The following is a 12,770-nucleotide window of genomic DNA, read 5'->3' as shown; positions in this document are numbered from 1 at the left end:
TGCTAGCTTTAGCGTTTGACATATGAAGACCTTTTTTTGGATTGAATTTAGCATCGTGGCCCCTGTAGGATGTATCATTTCCAGTTTAATGCGGGCGCTGGTCCCAAAGGAAAGCGCGCGCTCGAGAAAACCCAGCTACACCGCGAGGAAAAAAATCAGCTGTAACTGAAATAAGCCTCCGATTGAACTAATTAAATATTAATACAGCTCACTGTGTGGAACAGAGCGTTAACGTGATCTGAACTGCCTCCATGTCACTAAAACACAACAAAACTTACAACTTTAATTCAAGACAGGTAAAAGGTTTAGTCCTCGCGCTCTCGATCTGTTATTAACAATAGTGTACAATTGACCGATGTTTGCAGTATTTTAAAGAATCTTTTAGTGCCCAAACAGCTTAACGTCCTTAATGAACTGATCAAGTGATACTATCTGCTCGAATTCTTTGGCGGAAGGTATGCACGCAGCACCCCTACGCCACACATTGGTTCAATCCACATGCGGTGCTGAAGCCTTGACTCAAGTATAGTGTTTTTAGATGAAGACGGTTTCAGGTGGGCAGAACAGTTGCGCTCGACAGCCAAAAGCGAAGCAATCCTGCACTTTTGCAGCATCTTCGTATTGCTTTTGCGATTAAGGGTGAGTATTAAGAGCTGTAGTAGACATGTGCTTTATGCAAAGTGTACATGATGCTGTCTTAAGTGTGCTGCATTGGCGACATTTACCGAGATACGCGCTGTGTGTTGTCCATATGCATATCAAAATAAGTGATCTGGGGCGGTCGTTGCAAAATGTTACTTACTGCCGTCCTTTCCTGTAGGAGGTAAAGCTCAGAGAAAATATTTGAGTGCCCTTCAAGTGAAGTATGGACAAACCGTTTTTAACGCAGCGCCTTTAAAGCCTTTGAGATTTAAATGTCATGATTAAAAGGCAGATATCAGAAAAAAAAATGAAGGAGACAGTTTCGGTCCCCAGTGGATGCAGGAACATTTAATTGCGCCCGCAGAAGTAAACACACGTTATTTTCCGTTCACAATCGATCTTGCTTTAATTTTCTGATATGCGTTGATTTGAACGGTTGAAGTAGGTTGTCGTTGAAGTGAGATGTTTTCAACACACTACAGCGCGACGGCTTTCGGGGGATGCTGCTGCTGATAGTCGCGCGCATTTTCTTAGAAATCAGCGATTGATGCTTCAGCACCGCGCGAGACCCTCGTTTGAGTGACAAGTGCTTGAATCAGACAGTTTGCACTCATGCTGGGGCATTGATCTACATAAAGCTCCCCTTTTGTGCGGGAAATAAATAGAATTTCTTGCCAGCAAGCACATAAAATAGCAAGAGGAATAATCTCATGTCGTTAACAGTCGGTCCAAACACGTTTTTAAAACAGAAAATCTAATTAACTTAACTTAAAGAGAATGTGTCAGTAAAAAGCGAGCGATGAGATCTGCTTTTTAATGTTATTGTTGTGGCGAATATGACGCATCTCTCGCTGAACTATTGTCAGTAAGCTTCAGAGTAAGTCCATTGACTGAATCTCTCTCTCTCTCTAAGTAGGTTTATTGACATGGTAAAACCATTCCGTGTTTGTACGAAGTAACCCCTTCTCATTAAAACAAGTATAATTGGAAATGTAATGTTATCACTGTGTAATAATTTTATTTTTTATTGCTGCTTAAATGTTTTCGACAAACAAAGCACTATCCTATTACACTGTAATTCTGTTCAGTGGCTGTCATAATTGCCTTCATTAAGTGCTTTTGGTTTATCTAGACACTGCAGACCAATCATATAATGCATTTGCGTAATTTTATAACTATTATAAATCACTAGGCAGTTTATTCTCACTAGGTTTGTATTGTGTTTGTACAGATTATCATTATTAGATCTCTTCATCTGCTCTCATGTGTCATGCTGGTTTAGCTGGTCTATAGGCTGGTCAGGCCAGCTTGAAAAATTATTATAAACGTCTATAAAATGGCAAGAGGACCCACTAAAATCATCAAACCTTTTTAAGCATCTTTAATCTTTCATTTCAACAGGATTTGGGTATCGATGACACTTAAATGCGCATGATAATAGCCAGCATAACACATGCATGAGCCAAATTGCTTCATGTGAAGCACCTACGTTTAACCAGTCAGATATATTAGATTTTATTTATTCAAAATAACATGCACTACACTGATTGCGAAACAACCCCTGCAGCAGCTTGTGGTTATATGCTGTGCTCGAGAGCGCTATGACAGCGCAGGATTGTGATCTCTGTAACTATTCAGTTCCTGCATCACCTTAATTGAAACGAACCCTGTGGAACCTTAACTGTTTATCTGCAGCCACTGTGGGAACCAGCTCCTTGTCTTTCTAATCAGGTCTAAAAGCTAAATGCTGTTGTCAAATAAGGTTCAAAACATTTAAGTATACTTAAGAAAAGTTTATGCAGGTTAATTGCTTGAGTTTATCACCCGGGGACATTGTTAAATATTGAGCTGTACTGACCAATCCATTAAAGACTTCCAAGAGCACGCCTTATGTATAAAAGAGTATTTCAAAGTACATAATATTCTCTTTTCTTCTGTCTCGAATAGTTCACTCAAATATGAATATTATGTAATCATCTATTGTATTCTACAGAAGACTAAAAAGTCATACAAGTTCAAACAAATGATGATGAGTAAATGATGGTAGAATTTTCATTTTTGAATGGACTATCCCTTTAATCTCTTGCTGTTTATTTCTGTCTCTGTCATGTGGCATGCTAAGTAAGTAAGACTCAAAAACTCCAGAACACAACAGAATGCTTTTCATCCTCTGAAGCTTGTGTAGTCACAAAAAAAAAAAAAATCCAAAAATATTAAATCTCACTCTTGTGGAATGGCTATAAATGACAGGTGTCTTTATCTCAGCGTGTGTGTCCAGTGCCCTAGTTGCTGAGGGGAAGCTGTCAGAGATGATTAGTTGAACAACACCAGAGACAATATGCCGAGGGCTTTTCTTGCTACTGAATATGTGTTTAGGTGCATGTGTGTCCAATTTCATGGCTTTGGGCACAAGCTAATACAGGAGATGGGGACGAAGGAGGAAGGGAAAGATTTAAAGATGACATGAAGAGATGCAGAGAGTAAAGGAAGATGAAAGTGGGAGAAATGATAGGTAAAAAGGATGAATATTATCAAAAATAAGGGTAGGCAATTTTAGCAAGCCACTCTGACGGACGTTTTTTGATGTATATCTTAGATCTTTTCCATAAATGTCATTTTCTCCTTAGAGTGACTTTGTCATACCAACAGCATAAACAGAGCTCAGAAGCACTGAGAGAAAATGAGCAGGAATCTGTAATCAGTGTTCCTCTGCTTGTGTGTGGTAATGAGCATGTCGAGTGTGGACATCGTGTGTTTCCTTTCGGTTCCACCTGACAGGACAGACTCTAGACTTACTGATGAGCATGCTGGGTAATGATATGCACTATGAGCAATCAGAGGTACGTTAATCAACACAAAATGTCTGTACTCTTCTGTCAGGTATCCCATTTATTTTCTATTTTTATGCTTTGTCTCTTTTCAGCCAAAAGAAAACAAGTATGATATTTGTGTTAGTTTAATTTTTTTCAAACGGAGAGCAAGCACACACAGCAATCAACAGGGCAGAAAACTCAGACCTCTTATTGTTGCTATCACTGATACGACAGCTTGTAATATTCCCTTCACTGTTGAGTAGCTGACTGGTATTTGATGTTTTGATGACTCTACCACTGAGCTCTCTTGACAAGCATGCTGGCCTTTGTACCCCTAATCGAGTTTTAAAAGCCAACAGAGGTTCGATTTTGACACGCAGAAATCAGGAACTAATGAAAATCAAAGCCTTTTGGCTCTGTAACAATGTCTTTGACAGACTCTGGTACGTCGTTTGAGTGTAGATGGCTGTGCTTTTGGGATAAAGATGCTTCTACCTTTGGGATAGATCTTTACCAGCTGACATTATTGCAAGAAGGTCAATATGAAGTCAGGCAGTCAATTGAAGTCTCTTGTGTAACTTCAATTGCCACAAATAATTGAACCGAATCTCTTCCGCAAGCACTTAGACCAAATTACATCTAACGTAATGGAGTGTTTAAAACCTCATGGACTCTGTGGGGCGAATTACAGAAAAATAAATAATAAAAGAGCTAATTTATTATTAAGTTGAGTAAAAATAATAAATAATGAGCTTTAAATCATTTTCCCTGTCAGGTTTCTATTGTACAGATTAATGAGCGGCTAAAATAAAAGTCATGTCATAAAAAGTCTGTAAGCACAAGGCATAACCATGAGGAACAAATGTGCAGTTGAGTGGAATGGAGAATTATTCATCAGCCCAAATGTTCTGCATTGCTATTCGTCCTTGCTGATTTAATAAAATTGGTACAGTACAATGGGACATCACAAGTGATGAATTTCTACTTTGGATGTCCCCTCCATGAGGAATGTGAAGTTATACAAAGCATACCGTTTGTACTGTTTATATCCAGAATGAGACTTGATGTTATGATGTCTTTACAATGTCCTGGTGGAAATAAATGAGATGGGCTTCCTTCTTTTTCTTTTCTGTATATATATATATATATATATATATATATATATATATATATATATATATATATATATATATATATATATAAGAAGAAGAGAAAAAAGAAGGAAGCCCATTCTATAGCCTAGAGCAGTAGAGCTATTTCAGGTGGTGGCTGAATAAGATGATTTTGTAGGATGAACAATGAAATTTATTTATACCCTTTTTTCTTGTGTTATAGGATGGAGGATGGCTTCTCACATCTTCAGATGTGTCCTGAGAGCCTTTAAATTGCAAAAGGCTGTAAACTAAAAATGATTATCAATGTGTGCAATCATAATGTCATCTATAATGAGTATGGCAGTACTTTAAAACGCCTACCTTTTCAGTGACCAGCATACAGAACTGTGAGCTAAAGGACAATAAGCTCACAGATTGTCGTGCCAAGAACACATGACGCCCACTCAGAAAATGAACTCCAGCAAATATTTTCAAATGAATGAAATTGGAGACATCCAACAAGAAAACCATGCCTGACCTAAAAAAACAGTAACTGTGTCTGTGGCATTTATTTTCACCTTGTCCTCTAATGAGAGCCAAATATCTATTTGCATACCATTACATGCTGCCATGACTCAACCCAACATTACAGATCTCTTAGCTAATATCTCGGGAGGATCTGAATCGGGTAATCTGTACCGTCCGTTTTCTGTGTTCAGTGTTCTCACGCTCACTTTGCTGGCCATGCTTGTGGTGGCCACCTTTGTATGGAACCTCCTGGTTTTGGTGACCATCCTGAGGGTGCGCACCTTTCATCGTGTTCCTCACAACCTGGTCGCTTCTATGGCCATCTCTGATGTGATGGTTGCAGGACTGGTAATGCCCCTCAGTCTGGTTAGGGAGCTCTACGGTCGGCGATGGATTCTGGGTCGGGCGCTGTGTCAGGTCTGGATCTCCTGCGATGTGCTCTGCTGCACAGCCAGTATATGGAATGTGACGGCCATTGCCCTAGATCGCTACTGGTCTATCACACGCCACCTGGAGTACACGCTGAAGACACGTAAACGAATCTCCAATGTGATGATCGGCCTCACGTGGCTGCTCTCGTCTGTTATCTCCCTTTACCACTCTTCGGTTGGGGTGAGACATACTCGGAAGACAGCCTGGCTTGTCAAGTAAGCCAGGAGCCCTCTTACACGGTCTTCTCCACCTTTGGAGCGTTTTACCTGCCCCTCTGTGTGGTGCTCTTTGTCTACTGGAAGATTTACAAGGCTGCCAAATTCGCATTGGCTCTCATAAGACCAACACCATCACACCCATGGCTGAGGTCATAGAGGTAAAAAAGAACAAGTTATCATATATAAGACTGTGTACAGTGATGAGAATAAGTTTGTGAAATAAATATCTGGATTTCTGCATCTACTGCTCATAAATATGGTAATCTTTGATTAACTAGAGAGAAAAAGTAATAATAAAAACTTTTTCACTTCTGTTGAATGCATTGAGTAATTGTTCACAGTGCAGGGTGGAGAAAGTAAATGAAACCTTGAATTTAGTAACTTCTTTTATTATTATTTATTTTTTTATTTAGTAAATTCTCCTTTAGCAGTAAAGCCTGCAACAAATATTTTTTTGTAGGTTCTTATAAGACATTTGACCCATTTTGGACAATTCTTCCCCACAAATCTGTTTCAGTTCAGTATAAATTTTTTGTGTTGTTTTGATAGCACAGCTCTCTTTTAAGTTATGACACATAATTGTAATCAGCTCAAGGTTAGGACCCAGGCATCTTTTTCTTTTTCAGCCATTATTTAGTTGGTGCTATTTGTTTGATTTCTCATTGTCTTGTTGCATCACCCAGCCTGTTTGAAGACTGAAGTCATTAGCTGACATTCTCCTATAATGCCTTGATACATGTATAATTTTTTGTTGTCTTAATGATTGCAAAGTGTCTACATCCTGAGGCAAACCGTGATGCTCTGTCCACCATGCTTTATAGCTGAGATAAGGTTTTGGAGCTGGTGTTTGCCTTAATTGTTCACAGAGCATTTTTCCAAAAGTTTTGTGGAACTAACTCATGAAACTCTAGATGGTGCAGGTTGAAAGCTTCTAATTTAATGGAATAAAATCACATCATTATTCACATGGCACATCTGTAGTTGCATCAGCAGACAATGAGACTAACATTTAAATAGTTGGTCAGTGATTGCCGTAGTGATTGCCCCCCTACTTATGTAAGTACATTTTATTATTACAGAATCTGCTACTTACTATTCAAATGCGAGTTTTAAGCAGTAAAGGGTAGTGTCTTTTGTCGTTTCTCTGATCACAAATGCAGAAATGGTGTTATATTTACGAGGTGCGATGCATTGAGGTATTCGGCTAATCACAATGCACTGGATAGCTGGCCAATTAGAGCACACCTCACTTCTTTAGAACAATGAGCTTTGTACAAATCGACCTGTTTCAGAAAGGCAGGGCTTTGAGGCGCAACAATGTGTTTTTTGAACCTTAAACTGCATAAACACATTGCATTACACCAAATGCTCAAAAAAATGTTCTACCAAACTCTTCAAGAGTTGCCATGATGAAACTAAGTTGTCTTGGTTAAACATCAGACATGCCTCCATTTTTATTGGCAGCAGTGGCTTCCCTTGTTCTATCTTTTCTTGTTCAGTTTTTTTTTCTTGTAGTGGACACTTTGACACAATTTTATGCAGTTTGTACTGTTTTAGGGGGTCTTTGGCTGTTACTCTTGAGTTCTTTCTCACCTTTTTTGGAATTGCCAATTTTGTTCTTAGAGTCATCTTTGCAGGATACCTTGACCTAGGGAGGGTATCAATGTCAAAAATGTTCTACATTTGTAGACGCATTCTCTTACTGTAGATTTATTAGCAATGTGATTGTAGCTTATACATCTCTGTAATGCCCTCTTAGGCTAATGGGATCAAGGCATGGTTCAAGGCCCATAATTCAAAATTCATCTCCTTAACTAACTCCAATTAGCTTTCGGGGAAGTGATAACCGTTTCACTGATTTTTCACTGACAGCCTGCCCTGTCAATGATCACACAATGTCTTGAGTAAAATGTAAAAGAGTACAACTGGTTGTGTGTTAGAATACATTTAATGAGCAATTAATGCAGTTATTCAGATTTTTAATCCTTTGTATTCTTGTGTGCATCTATCTATCTATCTATCTATCTATCTATCTATCTATCTATCTATCTATCTATCTATCTATCTATCTATCTATCTATCTATCTATCTATCTATCTATCTATCTATCTATCTGGGTGAATACTTTTTGAGAATGATTTGTTAATTTGTTTTAATCAAGTATATATCATAGTATTTGAGTTGCTCTGATTAGCCGTCATATGGACAGTTCACACAAGATGGTCAGACCATAGCTCCACTGTGGGATTGAGATAGTGAGGTTAAAATGAAAAATCAAGAGCCCTAATAAAGAGAGGGAATATGAATGTTTGGGTAACAGTGCAGAGCTATTTTCTCAGAAGGTAGGCTCAACCATGAGGAGCTGACACCTGCCCCACAGTGACACAGTTCCCACCCAACAAACACATGCCCAGAGTGAGAGAAAAGAGTATAATTAGAATCAGCTTCACACTGATTCCTAACACAGAACAGTCATTTAAAAATATTAATATTTTTATTGGCTTTTTAGATTTCCAGATAATGTAATTTTAAAGAGTTCTACAGTCAATTTTTAACATATAATTAAACCTCAGTGATTATTTTCACATCAAATAACATGACTATGTAATTGAAAACGATGTTGCTTTTAAACAACATTCTATCATTATTTGGCATACTCTAAATTAAATTCTCCACATGAAGTTTAGATTAATCACAGAAAAAATCTAGGCTAGATGGATGCTCTGTGTCCACCCTCTTTCCTCAAGCAGAACATTTTTAGTGTTCTTTTAGTCACACATACGTAGTAATTGTGCTTTGTTTTGCCACAATATTCTGTAAACTACAGCTTTTCCAGGAAAAGTAAATTTAAATAATATTTTAAAAACAAGATATAATACACAGTCAACGTCCATTTGGTGTTATGTCTATGTGTGTTTGTACTGTGTAATTTATTATATGTAGCACTGTCCACCATCTCTTTTATGTCTTGTTCTACCTTTTGTATTTACTCAAACAGCCTCACACTCTCTTTTCACACACTTAAGTTCATTACTCTCACTAACGTACACTGATCCGAAAAAATCAATTAATTGCCTTGTTGCCTCCTTTATCTGTCAAATGCACTAACAAACACACACACACACACACACTCACACACACATACATAGTAACTGTGCTTTGTTTTGCCACAATATTCTGTGAACTCAACTACAGCTTTTCCAACAAAAGTAAAAACAAGATGTAATACACAAACAACATTCATATGGTGTTATACAGTTGGATATTAAAGATATACAGTTAGTGCTGGTACTCTAATTTAATTTACAACAGCACCAGGATGTTTCAGTGTTTGTATCACCCTGCTTGTCTGTTTGCACCGTTCTAGACTAGAGTATGTGAACCTTATGGAAGTGGAGTAGAACACACTGTCATTCTGTCCGTTGCTTGGCAACACATAAAGCTTGATGCCTCTTTGAAAACTTTTTTGGCACATAAAAATCTGTGATATCGCTTAATTATACATGTTGGTGATTTGCCAACACAGAGATTCATCTAAAATATTACTAAAGACATTTTTCCAAAAGGATAATTGCAAAAGGTCAATTGAGCCAAATGCTTATTGCAAGTAGTGTGTGATTCAAACAGTTCAGACTTGTTGGTCGTAATGAACTTTGTGAGCATATACAGGAAATCTAAGTCTGTCTTTATTTAGAAACTTCACACCTCTGCTTTCAAGGGAAACGATGTGAGATTTGTCACATAACATGTGTTGCGGAAGCTACGTCAGTTTCACAAAGCTGGGGAAATCGGCTTCATATTTTCCAGCATTAATGCATGTATGTGTTATAGTCTCTGATTGTTTTTCTCTTTAGCATAATTGGGTTTCAGCTCCAGGGGTTTCAACGTCAAATCTATGGTAATTGTGGTATTGTAGAAAAAAAAAAAATAGTGTCTTCTCGACATAGCGATATCAAATAAACAGTAGTTTTTTGAGGGCGGACCAGAACAGGTAATCAGCAGGCATTATGCAGAAGTGTAACATGTGCTATGTTCATGCAATGTCATAATTACCGTAATTTCTAGATGACAACACCTGACTTTCTACTCTGAGCTGTTCATAACCTCGGATTTAGATTTGTGTTTCTGTGGCAACACTATCAATGCCTAATTGAATCTGCAGTGGTCACATGGTACAAGTCGGAGCTCTCAGAAAAAATTCCAGTTTATTCCTTTACATTTTAATTAATTAAAATGTAAATTACAACTTCTACAAGGAGGTGAATGCTTTTTGCAATTACGGTAATTGCGACATGGCATGAATGCACGTAAAGTGATGTAGCAGTCATGGAAGTACAGAAAAAAGTGTTTTGTAGGAGAGATTAACTTCATTTGACATGAACTTTGTGCACGTTGTTGAAATGCAAACAACTATATTACACGCTAAAGCAAAGGTAAAGCTGAGAAAAGCAAAGACATATGTATAAAAGGAACAAAGTTACACATCTTCAAAGTATTTTTTGATTACATTTTTAATTATGAAATATGAATTTCTATGAATCTGCATCGTTGAACATGCTTGGTGGGCAGAAAGCAGTAACTGTACACATTTTGATGTCAGTTCTGTGTCAGACCGGTTCAACTATGCACAGATTCATAGAAAAAGAAGTGTCAAATTCATAATTCAAAATTTAATCAAAGAAACTTTGAAGCCATGTAACTTTGTTCGTTTTATACATGTCTGTCTACACATTTCTCAAATTTACTTTAATATAGCTGATAAACAAGCTGCACAAAGTTAAACAGTCTGTCAAATGGAGTTAATCTCTCCAAAAACCTTTTTGTACTTAAATGACTTTGCTACAACACTTTAGGTGCATTCATGCCAAGTCGTTATAGCAAGTAATTGCAAGATTCTAACTTGTAAAAAGCATTCACCCCCTTGTAGAACTTTTGATTTAATTAAAATGTGGATACGGTTGATATAGATTGTAGAGAAGCCAAAGAAAGTTGCCTGCTATCAGACAATGATGAACCATTTAAGCTTTAGTGTCCTTTAAGAGCAAATTCTTTAGTTCACGTTCAGATAGTTTTGTGCTTCATTAACACTACCAATACATGTCCTCATCCTGCATTTTTACTGGCAGGTTAAGGAGGCTGAACGACAGCCACAGATGGCCTTCACAGTTCGTCACGCTACTGTATCGTTCCAGACGGATGGAGAGACGTGGCGAGAGCAGAAAGAGAGGAGAGCGGCTCTGATGGTGGGCATCCTGATTGGTGTGTTTGTGCTCTGTTGGATTCCCTTTTTCCTTGCTGAGCTCATCATTCCTCTCTGTTCATGCGACATCCCTCCTGTCTGGAAAAGTGTCTTCCTCTGGCTGGGTTACTCAAACTCCTTCTTCAACCCGCTGATCTACACAGCCTTTAATAAGAACTACAACAATGCGTTTAGAAACCTTTTTTCCAGACAGCGATGAGCAACAGAAAGACCAGAAAAAAAACCTTTGGGTTTGAGGAGTAGAAAATGAGAAGAACATCAAAAGAATCCTTCTTCTCAGTTCAGACACAGGAGACAAAGGAGCAATGCGCTCGCTCTAACCGTTGTTGCAGGAGGAAGATTTTCAACACATATCAAAAAAGCTGCAGGTCTGCTGTTTAGATTTTCACCTGCTGGTTATTACATCTGCCTTTGTAGGGCTGCGGTTGCTGATGTCTTCATGGATTGATAAGGTTGGCACTATCTGTTAAGTCATCAGAGCTGAGAGACTACTGAACCATCCAAGTGTTCCCTCTAGCAAAACTGAACCACTTGAGAGAGAAACCATGGTTGTTTTTCTTTGTTCTTGAAGGATGTGAAGACACACTACAATGAAGACACAAAGTAGGCATGTGTACTTGCTACGGAAATCTGGTCTGATTTATATCCTTTCACTCCCCTAAAAAATGACCTGATTAAGGAGCAGTTTGTATTCCCATCACATTTCCTTTCATTAAACCCATTTTCCTCAAGAAGAACATCGATGTGTAAAAGATGTACAAAGACGAGATGTGATTTCAGGTGACACATGGCGTAATAAAGTGAAATGGAAATTTTGAACAAAAGAGTTGTTATAAATGAGCTCATAAATTCCTTTGTTTCCAGGCAGCATTTATGTACATGACCATGAAAGGATTGAGCCTTCCTCTTTGTAAGCTACCATTGTAGGCTGGAATATGGACATTGCATGAAACAAAATGCAAACATGCCTGCAATTCCTTAGTGACGCGAGCTGGGCTGCAAGTGTTAAATAAAAGATATGAATTGATCCAGCGGTCAAGGTAATTGAATGATTACTCTTTTCATTGGTTATCAGTAATCAATGTCTCTCAACTCATTACAAATGACGTTGAAGGTCTTGTGATTTTGTATTGCCATGTAGAGGCTTGTCCACACATGTCCTGAACCCAATTCTTTGGTAGCTGTCCTAACAAAAATGCCTTCTTCTATTACTAAAAATACATTGCTAATACTAAAATGAAAAAGAAGGTCAGTGACAGCTTTGTTATGCCCCAAGCAGTTAGCAAATGCTTCCAGTGCATGTGCAGAGAATCACAATAGGTACGAGAGCACTGATCTCACCCCATCTCTTTGAAATACTGTTCATATTTCAAGACTGTCCATCAGTTTGTCAGTTCATCCATTATCCATACACTCGGCTTTAGGGCAGCACAACATTTACTTTGCATGTGTGTCTATAAGAATAAAATAATGTCTGTGGTGAGAGTAGTACTCAAAGGGTGAATAAGGAGAGTCAGATACTGAGAGATGAAAAAGGAAAAGCAAAGAGCTAATGAACATAAATATGTTCTCTCTTGATAGGCTTACTGTAAACATGATAGAGCACAAATACCAAATCTTCCCCAATATTGCTTTATTGTTTTCCATAATTCACATTTGGAAAGGAATTGTTTCACACTACGTTCATGAATTTTACAGTGTCAGTATTATTGATTGGACAAACACAGCATGCAACCTGTGTTGTAACGGCTTGTCTCACTCTGGCTCTTCATCAGTTTATATA

The 12,770-nt window shown here is 38.0% G+C and overlaps 1 pseudogene; it reads left to right on the top strand.

Annotated features, from left to right (window-relative positions):
• The first annotated feature begins 505 nt into the window (after positions 1 to 505).
• On the top strand, positions 506 to 12,251 carry LOC122348285 (annotated as a pseudogene).
• The last annotated feature ends 519 nt before the right edge of the window (positions 12,252 to 12,770 follow it).

Source organism: Puntigrus tetrazona, chromosome 7, assembly GCF_018831695.1.
Source record: "Puntigrus tetrazona isolate hp1 chromosome 7, ASM1883169v1, whole genome shotgun sequence".
Taxonomy (NCBI): Eukaryota; Metazoa; Chordata; class Actinopteri; order Cypriniformes; family Cyprinidae; genus Puntigrus; species Puntigrus tetrazona.
Note: the sequence above shows the minus strand (reverse complement) of the source record. Positions and strands in the feature narration are given on the sequence as shown.